We start from the raw sequence: 19,446 nt of genomic DNA, 5'->3' as shown, positions 1-19,446 counted from the left end.
ACACCATTGATCCACTTGTGAATGGCCCAAACAAGTTATGGAGACCATAAAGTATTTTCTTCAATTTACGAAGGATATCACTCATGATCTTGGGATTTGCTTTGACATCATGCTCTGTAAGATGAAGATCCAATGCAGTTTGCTGAATCAATTCTAAAAGAACCATTGACATAGCTGGCTCATACAATGCCCATGTGGGAGTGTGTATCTTAGCATTGGTTATAAGATGTTCTTCTGCCATTTTCATGAAGCTATCAACACAAGGATATGATATCATGGCTACTTTTTGCTGATCCTTGTTTGGCATATATCTTGGAGAGCATGGCAATAAAAATGTTGGGAACTTATGTTGGTTGTTAAGGGCAAATGCAGCAACATCTGCTCCTGAAACAAACAACCCCTCTTTGTCCTTAATAGGAGACCAATTTCTTGAAAATGCAACTAGATTTGATTCCCAACTTGATAAACCATCAAATGTGCTGATCTTCACATGATTTCCACCGCATCCTTGAATTTTCTGGACTGTCATGTCCTTGTGCACACAATGTTTGGCGGTTAGGCCAATAACAGGGGATACGGCAAAGCATGAACCTACAAATGTTCTTCGTGTGCCTTTCGAATCAATGAATATCGTTTTTAGACGATGTGTACTGCCAAGGGCTCGTTGGAGAATTTAAGGGTTTGACTTCACCGTGGCTGAGGGACTATCTTTTGCGGGATGATAATTGCGAGGCATATTCACCGCCAGGCCTCTATTTGCATAGGCTATCTCATACACCTTGCTGAAATGTAAAGTGCTTGCTGTAGAGGGTAAAGATCTATCCAAGCAAACCTTTTCTTCTTCCCCATCTGATTCAGAACCTGCCTCAACATATGCCACCTCTAAGGCAAGCCTCCTTAGCCAATCGTGGTCTTCATCAGCCTGTGGAAGTTCCACCACATTTATGACATCAACTTCATGTTGTTCTTGTAACCTTGGCATGATTTCCCATGTACTCTCAGCTTCAAAGCCATCACATGATGCTTGAAATTTTACAGCACTGTTACCAAATACTTCAACGGAGCTTGCCTTCATGTCATGGGGGGTAAGGCATCCTGCTGTTGAACGCAAGATAGCAGCCAGGTCATCTTGTTCAATGAGGACAATGAAATCATGTGATAAGAATCCTCAGCGAAAAAGTGCAGTGGCATGGGCATTTGTTTGTTGCTGAATGCAAGTTTGTTGGGGGTGGCTCATACATCGAATGGAAACGATCGGAGATGACATTTGTACGTTGATTTTGATGGTTAAGTCTTCAAACTTGGTTAACATGAGATCAGGGATCTCTTCCAAGGCATGGCATATGTTGCAAGACTCAAAGAAGGGACACGCAAAGCCAAGGCCACATGTATCAAACCCGTGGTCATGCAAGATGGCATCTGAGATGTACCTTGGGGCCACAGTGGAGGGGAGGGTGAGTCTTTTGCAATGACCTACTTGGTCAAGGGGGAAGAGGTAAGAGATGTTTGTGATGCAGGTAACATGGCCTTTCTTACAAGACTTTAGGTTACCAATGCGACATGTGAATAATGCATCAGAGTGTGAGTGCTCAATTCCCCCATCCATAGTGTGGCCATTGATTGCGTATGCGAAGGAGACTGCAGAGCTTTCTTTATGCAAAGGAAATACAAAGATGCACTCTAGGCCATGATCCATGGTGTTGGTGTAGGTGTACGTGTGCCTCACCTTCACGTTTGCGTAGCAATCACAAACCGAAACATCGACCTACGCATTCTGCAGAGGAAGAGGGTGTAGGTACCCGTTGTCGCGTACGCATGGTGCTGGTGTAGGTGTACGCAGCGTACGCGACAACGGGTACCTACACCCTCTTCCTCTGCAGAATGCGTCGGTCGATGTTTCGGTCTGTGATTGCTACGCAAACGTGAAGGTGAGGCACACGTACACCTACACCAGCACCATGGATCATGGCCTAGAGTGCATCTTTGTATTTCCTTTGCATAAAAAAAGCTCTGCAGTCTCCTTCGCATACGCAATCAATGGCCACACTATGGATGGGGGAATTGAGCACTCACACTCTGATGCATTATTCACATGTCGCATTGGTAACCTAAAGTCTTGTAAGAAAGGCCATGTTACCTGCATCACTAAAATCTCTTACCTCTTCCCCCTTGACCAAGTAGGTCATTGCAAAAGACTCACCCTCCCCTCCACTGTGGCCCCAAGGTACATCTCAGATGCCATCTTGCATGACCACGGGTCTGATACATGTGGCCTTGGCGTTGCGTGCCCCTTCTTTGAGTCTTGCAACATATGCCATGCCTTGGAAGAGATCCTTGATCTCATGTTAATCAGGTTTGAAGACTTAACCAGGTGGAGGTTTGTGCATGTCTCTTCCTTGAGAAGGTCCCGTGAGAGCAGGCGGAGATTTGTGCAGGTCTTGTCCTTGTGAAGGTTCCATGAGAACTCCCGCTTGCAGTTCTGCAGAGAGCAAACGCGTTAAAACTGTTGGGGTATAGGCGCCTGTGCCTTGCCCGGCCGCCCAGAGTCTGGGCGCCCACTGACTTGTATACCTTATACATAGCATAAGTGTATAGGGGGCTGCTCACTCTTGGAGTCTCCCCACCCATATCTGTGTGTTGTGTGTCTCCTTCTCTCTCTCTCACTCTCTGTCTGTGGTGCTCCCCGATCCCCTTCAATTGGTATCAGAGCTATGGTGACCGCGGAGAGCACGACGGCTTTGAGAGCTTCGAGACGATAGCTCGCTCTCTCTCGACGGTGGAGTTCAATCATGGAGTTTCACGGAGAGAGATTTTAGCTTGAGGAGCATTGTCTTTGAAGCTTAGGAGCTTGGTGTGGTCAAGCTTGGTCGAGAAGGCGGTTACGGCTTCCTTGGTGAGAGGATCTTTTGAGCTCAGTGGAGCTCGTTAGAGAAGTGCTTGGCGGAGGAGAGCTTGACATTCGAGTGCTTGGATGCTGTTGTGGTAGAGCTCTTGCGTTGGAGCTTGCATTGAGAGGACATTGCATCATGCAGAGTGGAGCAGGAGCAAGTTCAAGACTGTGTGCAGCTCGTTTTTGCCATTTTCGGGCTCTAAAACATAGTGTTTTGTGTAGCTCCGTCATACAGAGTCAGATCTACATGATCCAGGAGTCTAGGTCAGGGTTTTGGCACGCTCCGGACGCGATGGTGATGTCTATTTGTTGAAATTATGCTTTGAATTACAGCAGGTACAACAACAGGTTTATTTGTGCACTTTCGGGTCCCAAAAACACTGTTTTTGGTATATCTCACACACACGGAGTATTTTCTGCAGCAACTAGCAAATTCATAGGTGTACACAGGTTTTTGGATATGCATTTGTCCAGAGAGCCACTCATGCGAGAGTGAGCTATGTTGCCATGGTCTTGGCGGTTTATGTATGCCATATATGGATTTGTGTATTTGTTTATGGCTGAGATTATTTGAGATTTGGCTCAATTTATAGAAGAAACTCTGTTGGATTTTATCCAGGTTCTCGCCATAGCTTCTACGTATCCGTAGGTTGCTCTTTGACAGTTTAGTGGTTGAGTTTACTCCCACTTTGACAGGTGATTTTCAGTCATAATTTGGTTGGAGTTTGGAGTCACTTGTGTATGCCCTTGTGTGCCGTATTTCGTATTGCGCATAGCGATAGTTCTTGCAATGTTTTGCGAAATGTTGCTATAGTTATCTGGCAGACATTTGGTCATCGATTGAAAGGTATTTTGGCAGCAATCATCACTCACATGTATGTCATTTGAGGTGCCGTTGAGTGGTACTCCGGCAAGAGCGGGTATGCTCATATGTATGACTTTGTGAGGTGATTCCGGTCGAGTTTATTTCCGGATTGGCCATTGTGGCATATATTATTGTCTCTTTGAGGTTTACTGTTGAGATTTTGCTCCAGTTACAAAGGAGACTCTGCCAAAATTTTGTCAAATATTTATGCGCGATTGAGTCATATTGACTTGTGGTTTTGTGCAAGGCTTTGCACGGTTATTGGTGCAACTTTGCATCAGATTTTACAGCCATATTTGCAGACTTTTGTTGATGCGATTCGAGCCAGTTTAGGGCTGATTTGGTTGACATTGCGGGAGCTCTATTTTGGAGTGTGTCTCACAGGTTTTACATTGTGTTTCTGGCCATATTTGTAGACAGTTTCCAGGTGTTATTGGTGAGGTGGTTTTGCTTTCTAGTTTGCTACATTGTGCTCATGGCAGAGACAGGTGATCGCTCAGATTATGATCTCTCCGAAATGTGCATGTTTGATGGGTCAGACTTTGTAGCATGGAGAGAGTGTATGCTTGATGCATTGACACAGCGAGGGTTGCATCGACCATTGAGTGGTGATGTAGGTAGACCTTCAAACATGTCTGACGATCAGTGGCAGGAGCTAGAGGAGATGGCACTATCTACACTCTCTTTGCACCTTGCGGAATCTGTATATGCTCTTGTTATGTATGAGACTACTTCGAGAGCACTTTGACGCAGATTACATGATATGTATGATAGATCTGAGTCATCACGGACTCGTGTGAGACATGTACATTCACGAGCACGCCGACAGGTGACATGTTGGTATTGTGGTCATTCTGGACACGTTAGACGGCGTTGTTTTCGTCGTATGCGACATCGTAGGAGACATGGCAGTCTCAGAGATGTATGTAGTGATGCCATGGACTCAGTTGCTTTGACAGTTGAGGCACATGTAGTGTCGGAGTATACTAGTGACGGGGATGTCACTTTTACCTCGAGCTATGCACAAGATGCTATACATGTGGATAGTGCACTCCCTTCGCAGTGGTTGCTAGACGCAGATGCTATGTTTCATGTCACGCCGCATCGTGCATGGTTTTGTAGCTATTCTAGCGGGATGCTTGGCAGTGTACGTTTGACCGATGGATCGGTGCATGCGATAGCAGGTGCAGGAGATGTGAGACTATCATTATCGAGTGGTGCATCTTACTTGTTACGACATGTGCGCTATGTATCAGATTTGACAGTGAGTTTGATCTCGATTGGTCAGCTTAGAGATTGTGGATGTCAGATTTCGCTACGAGAGCGAGATTTTGTGATGCATTTGGGTTCGCTAGTGATTGCGAGAGGTGCCAGGAGTGGTACAGGTTACCCATTGCATGTGGATCACGCGAGAGACGGTGCCAGGTAGACAGCGAGAGAGCAGGCGAGTCTCTTTTGCTTGTGGGTTGCAGGATGCTTTGCATGGTGTAACATTTAATGGCCTAAAATCTTTTGTGTAGCGGAATTTAGCATGAACTTAGTGGGCATTTCATTAGAGTTGATTCCTAATGAGAATTACAAGAGTGCTTGGGTGGAGAGAGCAACAAAAAGCATAACACCTAGTTAGATAGCATCGACAATACTTTCAAAAGAGAGAGCAATTAAGCTATTGACAACAGTTGAGGACCGGATTTGCATGGAGCCGGTCCCCCCTCCAAAAGGCTTTGTATTATGGTTTCTCCCATCAAGAGAGACATTGTACAATACAATTCTTTGTGTTCCTTCAAGACTAGCTAGTGCAATGAAGATGGAAGCTTCATACACCAAGCAAAACACTTAATCAAACACAACTTGAATTATCCCCGTTCTCAGACCCAAGACCTCACACACCTTCGAAGATGGTGAGAGCTAGCAGGGTATGAGAGTAGATTGAGAGGAAAAAGAAGTATCTTACGAGAAAGAAGTACATCTCCTCACATAATCACTCATATTAGCATAGCTTAGCTTAGTAATTAGCTTGGTAGAGAAGATGAGCATGCATTGAAGCTTGGCTCTTGGTTGGATTTGCATCCACATGCCAAGAGAGTGTTGATGTAGGCTTCTATCTCACAAGCTTGGAGTAGGTGATGAGCTCTCCATTAAAGCTTGGGAGGAGATAGAGTATTTTCCCGTCACACATGGTCAAGTGTGAGAGTGTGTGTGTGAATGCCAAGCAAAAATCAGCCCCCTCTCTCTCTTGGGCGAGCCCTAGCTGCTATGTTAGTCTGGCTTTTGCCTCATTGGACCTCCCCAGGTCAAGCCAATAGGGATTAAGCAGCATAAGTGATAGCCTTCTGACATGTGTCCCCCTTTCCCCTTTTGTGAGAGCTTTAGGTAATTAAATAATTAAACTAAACTCTCATTGGACCCCTTTGCCTCCTGGCCAATAGGAATCAGGCAAGCCATGGGACTCCTGAATGCTCATTGGACCCCTTGGGAGACTGCCCAATAGTCTTCTAGGACACTTAATTCTTATTGGTTTCTTTTATTAAATGTTTTTAAATTAATTAAACTAGATTTACTCTAGCCTAATTCTCATTGGTCCACTTCAAGGGTCTTCCAATAGGAATTGGGCATACCTTGTGGGCATCTGGCCTAGGGAGCTGACATGTGTCCCTCATTCCCTTTGTGTAAAGGGAGCCTCTGTGTGTGTGTGTGGCTTTCTCTCTCATCCCCTAGCTTTGGGGCTCGCCCCCTCCCATGTAGGGATGTAGAAAGACTTTTTGGACACACACTAAGCATCCAATTTTCCCTAAGGTTGACCTTTGGACACAACCTTTGAATTTTGGAACCTTAGCATTTTGGAAGTCTTAATGGGCTGAACCTTAGGGTCTTTTTAGCCCGTTGTTTCACATGGCTCTTTTGCAGATGGCCCCCCCTTTGGATCCCTATTTTCCCTCCTTTGGATCCCTACTGTGGCCGGTCTGCTAACTTAACCAATATTCTAGCTTTTTCTCCCTTGGCACTTCCCCACATTAAATGATCAGTTTAATATGAGAAAATCATTTAGGAGAATTAGATATTGATTATTATGACATTACCTCTCTCTTGAAATCATAGTCGTCCTCGACTATGGTGTAGAGAAGATAAAGCATATGCATGAGTCCTTTTCTTAGCGGGTAGAGGATCCCTATGTTACCCTACGACATCATTCCATAATGGATGACTAGTCCATTTGGCGCTTGAGAGCCTGAGGCTGCCGCAAGCATGTCTGCACATTAGTCCTATCAGTCTTCCATAGTAGAGTGACAAGCTCTACTTGGTGTTTGGGAGACGTCGTCTCCACAAACTTGATCTAAGTATGCATACTACTTCATTTTTGTGCACAAATCAAGAAAAAGAGAGTCTTATAAGACAAAAATTTTTGTTCATTTTTAACATTTTGTACATTTGCTTACTCTTGGGAAGCATTGTAAGCATTGACAAGGTTTAGGTTATCCTTTAATTGTATGCCTTGCATCCATCTAGCATCTTCAAAAGGATAATTCTTAAACTTAATAAGATATCGTCTGATAGTCTTACCGCCTCTTAATACCTTGTCTTCATGTCGGAGAATGGACTCGGGCTGCAGCACCTCCTCGTGGTCCTCGATCTCCGGTGGGTCTTCAATAGTTGGTTCTTGAGGTGGCTCTCCTTTGTAAGGCTTTAAGAGGCTCACATGAAAAGCATTGTGTATGAGCCAATGATTGGGAAACTTAAGTTGATAGGCCATCTCATTGATTGGCCTAAGAATCTGGAAGGGACCATAGTACCTTTTTGCTAGTTTAGCATAGTACTTTTGGTGGCCCGTAGGATTCTTGCCCGTCGTGTGCCTTAATCGAGCCTTGGGAAACTTTAACAAGACCCAATCGTTTTCTTTAAAGGCTTGGGCTCTTCTGTGCTTGTCAGCAGCAGCCTTTTGCCTTTGCTGTGAGATAGAGATAGCATCCTTAATTTTTTGGAAAGATTCTTGTAGGTCTCGGCTATACTCATCTGCAGCGAAGATCTTCCCATGTACCTTAAGTAGCAAGGGACTTTTTGATCTTCCCTCAATTACCTCGAAAGGTGCTTTTCCTGTAGAAGTATGTACAGTGTTATTGTAAGCATACTCTACTAGGGTAAGTACTTCTCCCATTGGGATCTTTGATCTACTTCCGTTACATAGGCTTTTAGTAGATCGAGAATAGTTAGGTTAGCTATTTCACTTTGGCCATCAGTTTGTGGATGATAGGCCGAAGAGAAGTTTAGCCTTGTTCCTAAATTCTCAAAGAGACCCTTCCAGAAATTACTGGTCATTCTAGGATCTCTATCCGACACTATGGACATTGGCAAGCCATGGTACTTGAAAATTTGTGAAATGAAGAGGGTTGCCATTTGATGGGCTTTGATAGTCTTTTTGACAGGTATAAAATGAGCTTGTTTACTGAACCTGTCTACTATCGTCCATATTCCCGTATTCCCATGGATAGACTTAGGCAATCCAAAGATAAAATCCATGGATATGCTCTCCCAAGGTGAATTAGGGATTGGCAAGGGTTGAAGCAATCCAAGTTGCTTCCCTCTATCAAATTTTGTCTTTTGACATACCACACATTTGGAAACATACTCATGTATGTTCACTTTCATGGTAGGCCAATAGAAATATGTTTCAATTCCCTTTAGGGTAGACTGAATCCCTCTATGCCCCGCATATGGGGGAGCATGAGATTCATACATTACTTTCTCACGTAGTGAGTTAGTAACGCATAGTCTATTGCCATAGAGAAGATAACCATCTTGTAAAGTAAATGGTTCTTCTTTCTTCCCTAATGCAAGGGCTGAAATCACATCTCTAAAATCGGGATCAATAGCATACTCATCTATCATTAAAGATAGATCATTGTGAGTTGCTATGGAAACCGCATTCACTCTCGGTCGTCTTGAGAGTGCATCGGCTACTTGATTATGCTTGCCAGCAATGTGAGCAATATGAAAATGAAATTGCGAAAGGAAATTTGCCCACCTCATTTGTTTGTCGGAGAGCTTGGTCTGCGTCATGAAGTACTTAAGACTTTGGTGATCCGTTCGCAGAATGAAAGGAGTCCCCAATAAATAGTGCTTCCATGAGTCTAAGGCATGTAGAACTGCAAGGAGTTCTTTTTCGTATATGCCTAGAGCTTGCTCAACAGGGTCGAGCCTTCGACTTTCATAGCCTATGGCGTGCCCTTCTTGGAGCAAAACAGCCCCAAGGCAATCACCACAAGCATCACATTGGACCTCAAATGGTTTTGAGAGATCCGGTAGTGTAAGCACAGGTTGAGAGATAAGCTTTTCTTTAAGCTTTTCGAAAGCATTGTTCTCTTTAGCAGACCACGTATACCTAACATTTTTCTTTGTTAGGTCATGTAATGGTCCCGCAATTTGTGAGAACTTTTCTATGAAGCGTCTATAGTATGCACACATACCTATAAAGCTTCTTAGTTCATGAAGATTCCTTGGTTTAGGCCATCCTTTTATTACCTCTAACTTGGATGGATCCATTTGGATTCCATCTTGAGAGATAATGTGACCTAAATATTGAATCTCTTGCAAGAAAAATTCACTTTTCTTTCGATTAACATAAAGTTTATTCTCTCTTAAAACTTGAAATATTACCTGGAGGTGTTGCTTGTGTTCCTCCAATGAATTAGAGTAGATGATAATATCATCAAAGAACACTCCAGTGAAGGTTCGATGAGGCCTGAACAGCTTCTCCATCAAGCGGTTAAATGTGGCTGGTGCATTAGTCAAGCCAAAAGGCATGACAATGTATTCGTAAAGACCAAATGTAGTACGAAATGCGGTCTTTACAATGTCTTGATCAACTATCCTTATTTGATGATAGCCACTTTTTAGGTCAATCCTACTGAAGTAGGTCGATCCTTGTAGCTTATCAAATAGGTCTTCTACCCGTGGAACGGGAAACCTATTCTTGATAGTGATCCTATTTAGTGCTCTATAGTCGACACACATACGATATGTGCCGTCTTTCTTTTGCACTAATAGCACAGGTGAGCAAAATGGAGATGAGCTAGGCCTAACCATGCCCTTCTCAATTAACTCATGCACTTGCCGCATAATCTCCTCTTGTTGAGCTTGAGAAACTCTATAAGGAGGTTTGTTAGGCGGTGAACTTCCTGGAAGAAGTTCAATTGCATGGTCGTCATTACCTCGTTTAGGAGGTAGCTCACAAGGGATGTCGTCAATAAAGACATCTTGAAACCCCTTGAGAAAATTGGATAACTCTAATTCCTTTTGGTTGCTTTTATTTTCTTTTGCTAAAGCATTAGGTTCATTTTGAGAATCTTTAACAAAAATCATGTACACGGAAATAGAGCTCTTTATTGACTTGTTGAAAGCTGGTGTATGTACAATGGGGATGGTGTTACCCATCTCCCTAGCATCTATATACATGTCCTTTTCCCTGAACTTAAAGGAGATTCTCCTTTCAGGAAATTTAACATGGGCAGCCAAACGGTCAAACCATGGTGCCCCTAGGATTACATCCTCATGCTTGAGAGGAGAGATAAAGAAGTCCTCTTTGTCCACATAGCCTTGGACATGAAGCCTCAATTTCCCGATTAAGGGAGTGACTGAAGCTTCTTGCCCCTTGAAGGCACTGTCTGCGGGTAGGATATCTCCCATCTCGTAGGATTGTATGCCTAGCTTGGTGGCTAACTCCATAGATATAAAATTGTGAGTAGAACCAGGGTCAAAGAGAATAAAAGCATCATGTTCTCTTACCTTTCCCCAAGCATGGCATAGAGGAGATCCTTTGTGGTGAGTTTGGTGAATCTCCTCCTCTTGGATTTCAACCAAAGAAGCTCTAGGAGGATCTTGGCGGTTGTTCTTTTGGGGACAAGCGCGGTACGCATGCCCTTGTTCGCCGCACTTGAAACACCGGTTATCTTTACGATAACGCTCAAGCTCTTCAGGAGAGAGTTTATTCTTTCCTTTGTAAACTCCCTTCTCTTTAGCTTTGTTGGAATTGCCCTTAGGAGACTTTTGGACATTGTCCTTCCCCTTAGGCTCATTGGAACCTTTGTTTTCCGGGGGCTTATTATTTCTTTTACCCCCCGTTTGGAAATTGATTCGCGAGGCCACCATAGTATGGTGTATTACCGCCGATATGGTACGTGGCCTTTGGGAGTTGACATACTCCGCCATTTCTTCGGTTAAGCCCGCACAAAATTGTTGCTTTTGCTCTCCAAAATCCAACTTTTTGAAGACAGTGGCTTTGAGTTGTAGGTCCCAAAACTTGTCTACATATTTGTGGATGGATTCATTGGGAGAGAGCTTTAACTTCGCCATTCGGTGAGTACTTTGTCTTTGGCATCGGTGGCCAAAAACTGCTTCATAATGGAAGCTCTTAAAGCCTTCCATGTTCGTGGAGCTTCACCGTTGGCTCGTAGGCTAGACCACCATTGTCTGGCGGACTTTTGAAAGTGCATAGCTACATGGCGTAGCTTAGAGGACTCCGTGAAGCCCTCATCTCCAAACGCCGCATCGAATTGCTGGATAAAGGCCAAAACTTTGTCTGTAGCACCGAAGGTGCCATCATAGGTAAGGAAAGAGATGCTCTTCCCTCCCTCTTTGAATTTCTTCAGCTTGGACGACCTCTTCCATGCGGCATAGGATTTCTATGGCCTCTTCTTTTTGATGGTTCAAAAGTTGCACCATCACTTTCTTCAGAAGATGAAGAATTTGAAGAAGGTGGAGAAGAGGGTGACCTCTTTCTCGCCTTTTTCTTGTCTTGATCTTTGTCGTCTTCACCATAGCTTTCATAAGAGGAAGAGGATGAAGAAGATGGAGAAGAGGGTGTCCTCTTTCTCGCCTTTTTCTTCTCTTGCTTTTTATCATCCCTCTTTGAATTATGGCGTGGAGAAGAATGTGATGGTCTTCTCCGCTTTGGTGGTGATGGAGAGCGTTTAGCCCGCCGTCTTCGTGGAGCCATCTCCGCCGAGGTGGCGGGAGACTCGCTTCTTTCTCGTTCCTTCGGTGGAGGCTCTTGAGTTCTCCTTTGGGAAGGAGATGCATCATCAAGAAGTAAGTTCTTGAGCCCTTCATATGGATTCTCTTCTTCTTCCCGAATCGGAGAGAGACCTCTTTTGGTAGTCTCACAAGGAGGCTTCCTAGGTGTTCTCTCGTCATGGTGATGAGCTTGGAGAATCCCGTGAGCACGGAGCTGCCGTTGCACTTCACTTTGGAGAGATGGATTGCCCATGGCTTGTTGAAGCCTAGAAACAAGATAATTAACAAGCATTGAAGCATCATTAGTAGCTTGCTCATGAGCAAAATCAAAGTTATCAACATTAATTTCACTCTCTTTAATATTGTCAGCCATTCTAACAACTTTTAGGTGTAAACTTTTTAGGTGTACTTTGGCACTTCAAGCCCTAGTTGCTACTCCTCTTTACCCCTTTAGAAAAAGCACTCAAGCTACTGTACCCGCGGCTCGAATACCATTAATTGCAAGGAATAGAAGAGAGGGTCTTTCGACACCAAAACAGCACCGGCTCCTGTCAAGCTTCTAATAGCTCAATAGTGGTTAAGCCGTAGGCAAGCCCCGTAGGACTCCACTATTAAGACCATAGCTCTCGACGGTGATGCCCCGTTAACTGCACAAAGGCAGGCGCACTGCAAGGCTGAAAAATCCCTATTCTACTTACTCACAGGAAATTAATAATACCAACCATTTGTAGCTAGCTTGAGGACCTCCCTTCTTGAGCAAGAAAAGAGAAACCTTGAGCTCTGATACCAATGTAACATTTAATGGCCTAAAATCTTTTGTGTAGCGGAATTTAGCATGAACTTAGTGGGCATTTCATTAGAGTTGATTCCTAATGAGAATTACAAGAGTGCTTGGGTGGAGAGAGCAACAAAAAGCATAACACCTAGTTAGATAGCATCGACAATACTTTCAAAAGAGAGAGCAATTAAGCTATTGACAACAGTTGAGGACCGGATTTGCATGGAGCCGGTCCACCCTCCAAAAGGCTTTGTATTATGGTTTCTCCCATCAAGAGAGACATTGTACAATACAATTCTTTGTGTTCCTTCAAGACTAGCTAGTGCAATGAAGATGGAAGCTTCATACACCAAGCAAAACACTTAATCAAACATAACTTGAATTATCCCCGTTCTCAGACCCAAGACCTCACACACCTTCGAAGATGGTGAGAGCTAGCAGGGTATGAGAGTAGATTGAGAGGAAAAAGAAGTATCTTACGAGAAAGAAGTACATCTCCTCACATAATCACTCATATTAGCATAGCTTAGCTTAGTAATTAGCTTGGTAGAGAAGATGAGCATGCATTGAAGCTTGGCTCTTGGTTGGATTTGCATCCACATGCCAAGAGAGTGTTGATGTAGGCTTCTATCTCACAAGCTTGGAGTAGGTGATGAGCTCTCCATTAAAGCTTGGGAGGAGATAGAGTATTTTCCCGTCACACATGGTCAAGTGTGAGAGTGTGTGTGTGAATGCCAAGCAAAAATCAGCCCCCTCTCTCTCTTGGGCGAGCCCTAGCTGCTATGTTAGTCTGGCTTTTGCCTCATTGGACCTCCCCAGGTCAAGCCAATAGGGATTAAGCAGCATAAGTGATAGCCTTCTGACATGTGTCCCCCTTTCCCCTTTTGTGAGAGCTTTAGGTAATTAAATAATTAAACTAAACTCTCATTGGACCCCTTTGCCTCCTGGCCAATAGGAATCAGGCAAGCCATGGGACTCCTGAATGCTCATTGGACCCCTTGGGAGACTGCCCAATAGTCTTCTAGGACACTTAATTCTTATTGGTTTCTTTTATTAAATGTTTTTAAATTAATTAAACTAGATTTACTCTAGCCTAATTCTCATTGGTCCACTTCAAGGGTCTTCCAATAGGAATTGGGCATACCTTGTGGGCATCTGGCCTAGGGAGCTGACATGTGTCCCTCATTCCCTTTGTGTAAAGGGAGCCTCTGTGTGTGTGTGTGGCTTTCTCTCTCATCCCCTAGCTTTGGGGCTCGCCCCCTCCCATGTAGGGATGTAGAAAGACTTTTTGGACACACACTAAGCATCCAATTTTCCCTAAGGTTGACCTTTGGACACAACCTTTGAATTTTGGAACCTTAGCATTTTGGAAGTCTTAATGGGCTGAACCTTAGGGTCTTTTTAGCCCGTTGTTTCACATGGCTCTTTTGCAGATGGCCCCCCCTTTGGATCCCTATTTTCCCTCCTTTGGATCCCTACTGTGGCCGGTCTGCTAACTTAACCAATATTCTAGCTTTTTCTCCCTTGGCACTTCCCCACATTAAATGATCAGTTTAATATGAGAAAATCATTTAGGAGAATTAGATATTGATTATTATGACACATGGAGTGCAGAGTAGTGAGCTCGTTGTGCACACAGTTGGGGCACAACTTGAGCAGTCACACAGAGAGGTGACAGAGTCAGACATGCATGCTTTGCTAGTGACTGAGCAAAGCAGAGAGTCAGCTGTGCGAGATACTTCTATGCAGGATAGACAGGTAGAGCGGTCTTGCTCTAGTGAGTCACGACAGGAGGACGTTGTGCAAGAGTCTATGCATACGGAGTTAGAGCATGAGAGCTCTAGTGAGTCACAGCAGATTGAGTGGTCATGTTTGCAGTGGATGATTACAGAGGAGGCTGAGATGTCAGCGATTATGCAGTCATTCCTTTCTATGCTCGACAGTGAGCATGGGGATATAGTTGTGCAGGATATGTCTTCCAGCAGACACCTAGAGCAGCTGGTTTGCTCTGAGGTTGCACGACAGGTTGATGCGTCTTTTGTGGACAGTCAGGAGATGCATGTGGCTGACACGCCTTGTCAGTCAGAGATGCCTATTGCCAGGGATATATATGTTGATGCATGCTCCGTAGAGCTAGCAGGGCCCGCTAGCATTGCATCGGCATTCGGTGGTCTCATGTATGAGATGCTGATCTTGAGACCGGATATCGCAGCTGCAGTGGGAGCATTTGTAGTTGGGGTTGTCAGTCGTTTGTTGACTGATGATGGCATAGTGCACGAGGGAGATATGCAGGTATTGCGTACATACTTGCAGTACGTGTGCGGTACGTCTGGTGGTGTATGGACTTACACGGGAGCAGGACAGCCGGATGCACACGATCACAGCCAGCCAGTGGGCATCGGTTGAGAGCGGTTTTCTCTCGCCTTTTGTAGTCTTTAGACTAGGTTCCCTTGCTTAAAGGCACAGTCGCCTTTAAGTGGGAGGTTGTTGGGGTATAGGCGCTTGTGCCTTGCCCGGCCGCCCAGAGTCTGGGCGCCCACTGACTTGTATACCTTATACATAGCATAAGTGTATAGGGGGCTGCTCACTCTTGGAGTCTCCCCACCCATATCTGTGTGTCGTGTTTCTTCTTCTCTCTCTCTCACTCTCTGTCTGTGGTGCTCTCCGATCCCCTTCAAAAACGATGGGAAAACTACCAAAATACCCCTCTAATTTGTGGAAATTCCCAAAATACCCTTGTAACTGTTTTGGTTGGATTGTTCAAGACTTTTGACAATTGTGATCCATTTTGGAGTGCTTAGCATATAATTTGTCACAAATTACCTCACGAAAAAGGCAATTATGTCTAAAAATAATGAAATAATTAATCTCCAAAGCCTACATAACCAACTTAAATTCTAGTTTTAGCATCTTGTATTGATAGACAATAAGTCTTCTTATGAAAATCTATTAAAAAATTTATCTTTGGAGATATTTAATCTCACAACCAAGGGTATTTTGGGAATTGTGGAAAATTTGAAGGGCATTTTGGGAATTTATGTCAAAATAGTGGGGGTATTTTGGGAATTTTTGAAATTTGAGGGGTATTTTGGGAATTTCCAAAAATTAGAGGGGTATTTTGGTAATTTTCCCTAAAACGATTTTGTTGGGCGGGTCCACGCTTTTCAGGGGCCGTAAAGACGGGACTAAATGACACGACAGGAGGCTAGAGCCTAGGATCTACCATTTTCCCAACCCTTTGAAATAGGAATGCATAAATTTGCCGGTAATATACACTAAGTCAATATAGCCGATTTTTCTAAAATCGCTTTTGTCAAGCACTGGATCTGGCTGTCGGATTTTCCAGGAACGGAGAAAAAAAATATGGCGTCTGGCGTCAGATCCCCTCCAGACTCTCGGACCCATGACTTGACCAACTCCAATGCCTAACCACTACACTAACACGCACATCATGCTAGGTGTAGGACAAATATGAAATATAACTCGTAAGTCTGTGTCCCTAGTTCACCCTGAGTTGACCTGTAGTTCACTCCTCCTCCCGAGTTTACACCTAGTTCACCCCGAGTGCACTCCGAGTTCACCCCTAATTCACCCGCGAACCCAACGGCATGGATCACATCATGATCGTGACGCCTCTTTCCCAACGTAGATCCCTCCTGGGTGTTGAGTGTCATTTAGTCATGAGGGGATCCCCCCCTTCATGAGATAGGCAACGTGGCAAAAGCGTATTAAAAAAATGAAAAAAAACATTAGAACGGTTTGCACAACCGTTCATTAAAAAAAAATTATAAATGCTCACTGGCTACGTCCCATCAAACCATGCACACACACACACACACACACACACACACACACACACACACACACACATACACATTCAAAATCAATAGTGCACATAGGGATCCGGATTTGTAGAATAAAAGAGAGAGGGATTTCTAAGTAAAACAGAGAGGGAATGGATGTACCACCATATATATGTGCCAACGTATGTAAGCAAATGGGTGCTTATGTAATGCCATGTTATGGTGATACAATACATATAATACCATGTGATGGCAATATGATACATCCATGTAGCTAAGGTAATATATGATTACACATACATAAATATATATATATATATACACACACACACATACATACATACATACATATATATAGATATGTATGTATGTGTGTGTGTGTGTGTGTAACCTTTCTGTTACTGCAACTTTGAGACTTGGCACAATATACTCCATTGGTACCATAGCTTCCAACCCATAAACCAATCTGAATGGTGTCAATCCTGTACTGACTTTGAATACAGTTCTGAATGCCTAGAGAGCTGAAGAAAGTTTTTGATCCCAATCTTTCCTATTTTCTGAACAGTTCTCTTCAGTATCCTAATCAGGATTGTATTGCTACTTTCAGCCTGACCATTACCTTGAGGATAATAAGTAGTAGACTTCTTGTGATTGACCATATGTGTTTTTGTCAGCAACCTGATGACTCTATTGACAAAATGAGCCCCCTGATCTGATACAAGTACCACCGGGCATCCAAATCTAGTCATTATGTTGTGATACAAAAACTTTGCCACACTTTGTGCCTTATTATCCCTCAAAGCAATTGCTTCAACCCACTTAGTGCAATAAATCTATCAAAACCAAGATATATCTGTTACCTGAATACTTTGCAGGTGGTTTAATTGGCCCAATGAAGTCCATTCCCCATTTTTGAAAAGGATCCAATGTCAACACTGGATTATGAACCATCCTATCATTTGCACTGGGATAACCATCTCTCTGACAAACAGCACAATGTTTAACAAAATCATGTGCATCCTTGATAACTGAAGGCCACCACACACCAACCTGAAATACTTTCCTGCTTGTAATCTGACCTGAGATATGTCCTTCAGAATTTCCTAAATGTGCCTCTTCCAACACAGTTTCTTGCTCTCCATCAGGAACACATTTTCTGATTACTTGATCAATCCCCCTTCTATATAAGAAACCTCCAATAACCAGAAATGACCCACTTTTGAGAGCTAACTTTCTTCTTTGATCCTTAGTCAGTTCTTCAGGAAATATACAATCACTTAGAAAATAATACATCTGATTATACCAATCAGGTGCATATACAGTTGTTACTGTAAACAATTCTGCATCACGAAAATCATCATGAATCCCTTCAGGTCCTTCACCTGAATCAATTCTACTCAAGTAATGTGCAATAGCATGTTTCTTACCAGGTCTATGCACAACTGAGTAATCGAACTCCTATAATAACAAGATAACCCATCTGGCCAATCTCCCAAATGGTTCAAATTTGTTTACCAAGTAAACCAAAGCTTGATGATCAACATGGATAATGATCTTATTACCCAACAAATAATGTCTGAAATTTTTTGAGGCAAAAATCATTGCCAAACATTCCCTCTTTGTCACTAAATAATTCCTTTCAGCTTTGACAAAACTCTGCTTGTATAATATATAGGTCTGAACCACTTTGGTAGGTTTTCCTACATCAAGACTGCTCCCACAACCATATGTGAAGCATCCACAAACACATGAAAGGGTAAATTCCAATCAAGGGCTTGCAAAATTGGAGCAACCTCAAGCATCTTCTTCAAAATTCGGAATGCCTTTTCCTGTTTTTCAGTCCAAACATATATCACCTCTTCCTTTGTCAAATCAGATAAAGGTGCACAAACATGAGATAAGTACCTTAAGAACCTGTTGTGCCACTTAATATGTCCAATAAACCTGCCAAGCTCTTTCAGATTGTTTGGTGTTTTAGCTTTCTGAATCACCTCCACCTTCCTTGGATCAACCTGCATGCCTTCTTCTGAAATAATATGACCTAACAAGATACCTCTTTTCACATCAAAGGCACATTTTGAAGGACCAGTCTAGCTAATCTGCATTTCTCAAAACACAATCTGAGATGATTTAGATGTTCAATAATTTTGCCAAAAACACTGTAATCATCCAAAAAGACCCTCATAAATGTAGTTAGGAAAGGAGCAAAAACTTTCTACACCCACTTTTGGAATGTAGGTGGTGCATTCTTCAATCCAAAAGTCATTACATTGCTTGCATAAACACCCCACTCAGTTATAAAGGTTGTTTTGTCCTTATCTTCTGGTGCCATCAAGATCTGATTGTAACCACTAAAACCATCTAGAAAACTGTACATCTGATGCCCTACTACTGCATCAAGAAGTGTATCCTGGAAAGGAAGTGGAAATGGATCTGTTTCAGTAGCTGCATTCAGTTTTCTGTAATCCACACAAATTCTGAGCTTGCCATTCTTTTTAGGCACAATCACAATAGGTGACAACCATGTTACTTGGTCCAAAGGAAAGATAAATCCAACTTTGAGTACTTGTCAAGTTCCTCCTTCACTGCTTTGGCATAATTTGGATTCATTCTATACCTTTGAGAAACCACTAGAATTGCATCCTTTTTCAAGTTAATTCGGTGCATGCAAAATGAAGGATCAACTCCCTTCATATCAATATATTGCCAAGAAAAATTTTCTTTGAATTCCAACAGTAGTTTCTTCAAATCCTCCTTAAACTGACCGTGAACATCAGATCTTGAAGGTCATCTTCCTTTACCCTTGCAATTTTGGTCAAATGTTCCTCATATGATTTCTCTGCCTGAATAATTTGTTTCAGATGTAGTGTCTGATCCTATTCTGAATCAATGTCATTAATCTGTTCCTACATATCCCTATCTTCCATAACATTGTCCGCCTCATTAGTACCCCTTTTAACTTTATACTGCTCCAGCACCTTCTCAACATCAATATCAAAGACAGGAATTACTGATTCATTGATTTTGAGGAATTCTTCTTCATCATCATCCCCAATTTCACTAACCATATTAATGCCTTGAGCATGCAACACCCTAACCTGTT

Source organism: Adiantum capillus-veneris, chromosome 4, assembly GCF_014529385.1.
Source record: "Adiantum capillus-veneris isolate H3 chromosome 4, ASM1452938v2, whole genome shotgun sequence".
Taxonomy (NCBI): Eukaryota; Viridiplantae; Streptophyta; class Polypodiopsida; order Polypodiales; family Pteridaceae; genus Adiantum; species Adiantum capillus-veneris.
This window is presented reverse-complemented; position numbering follows the sequence as displayed.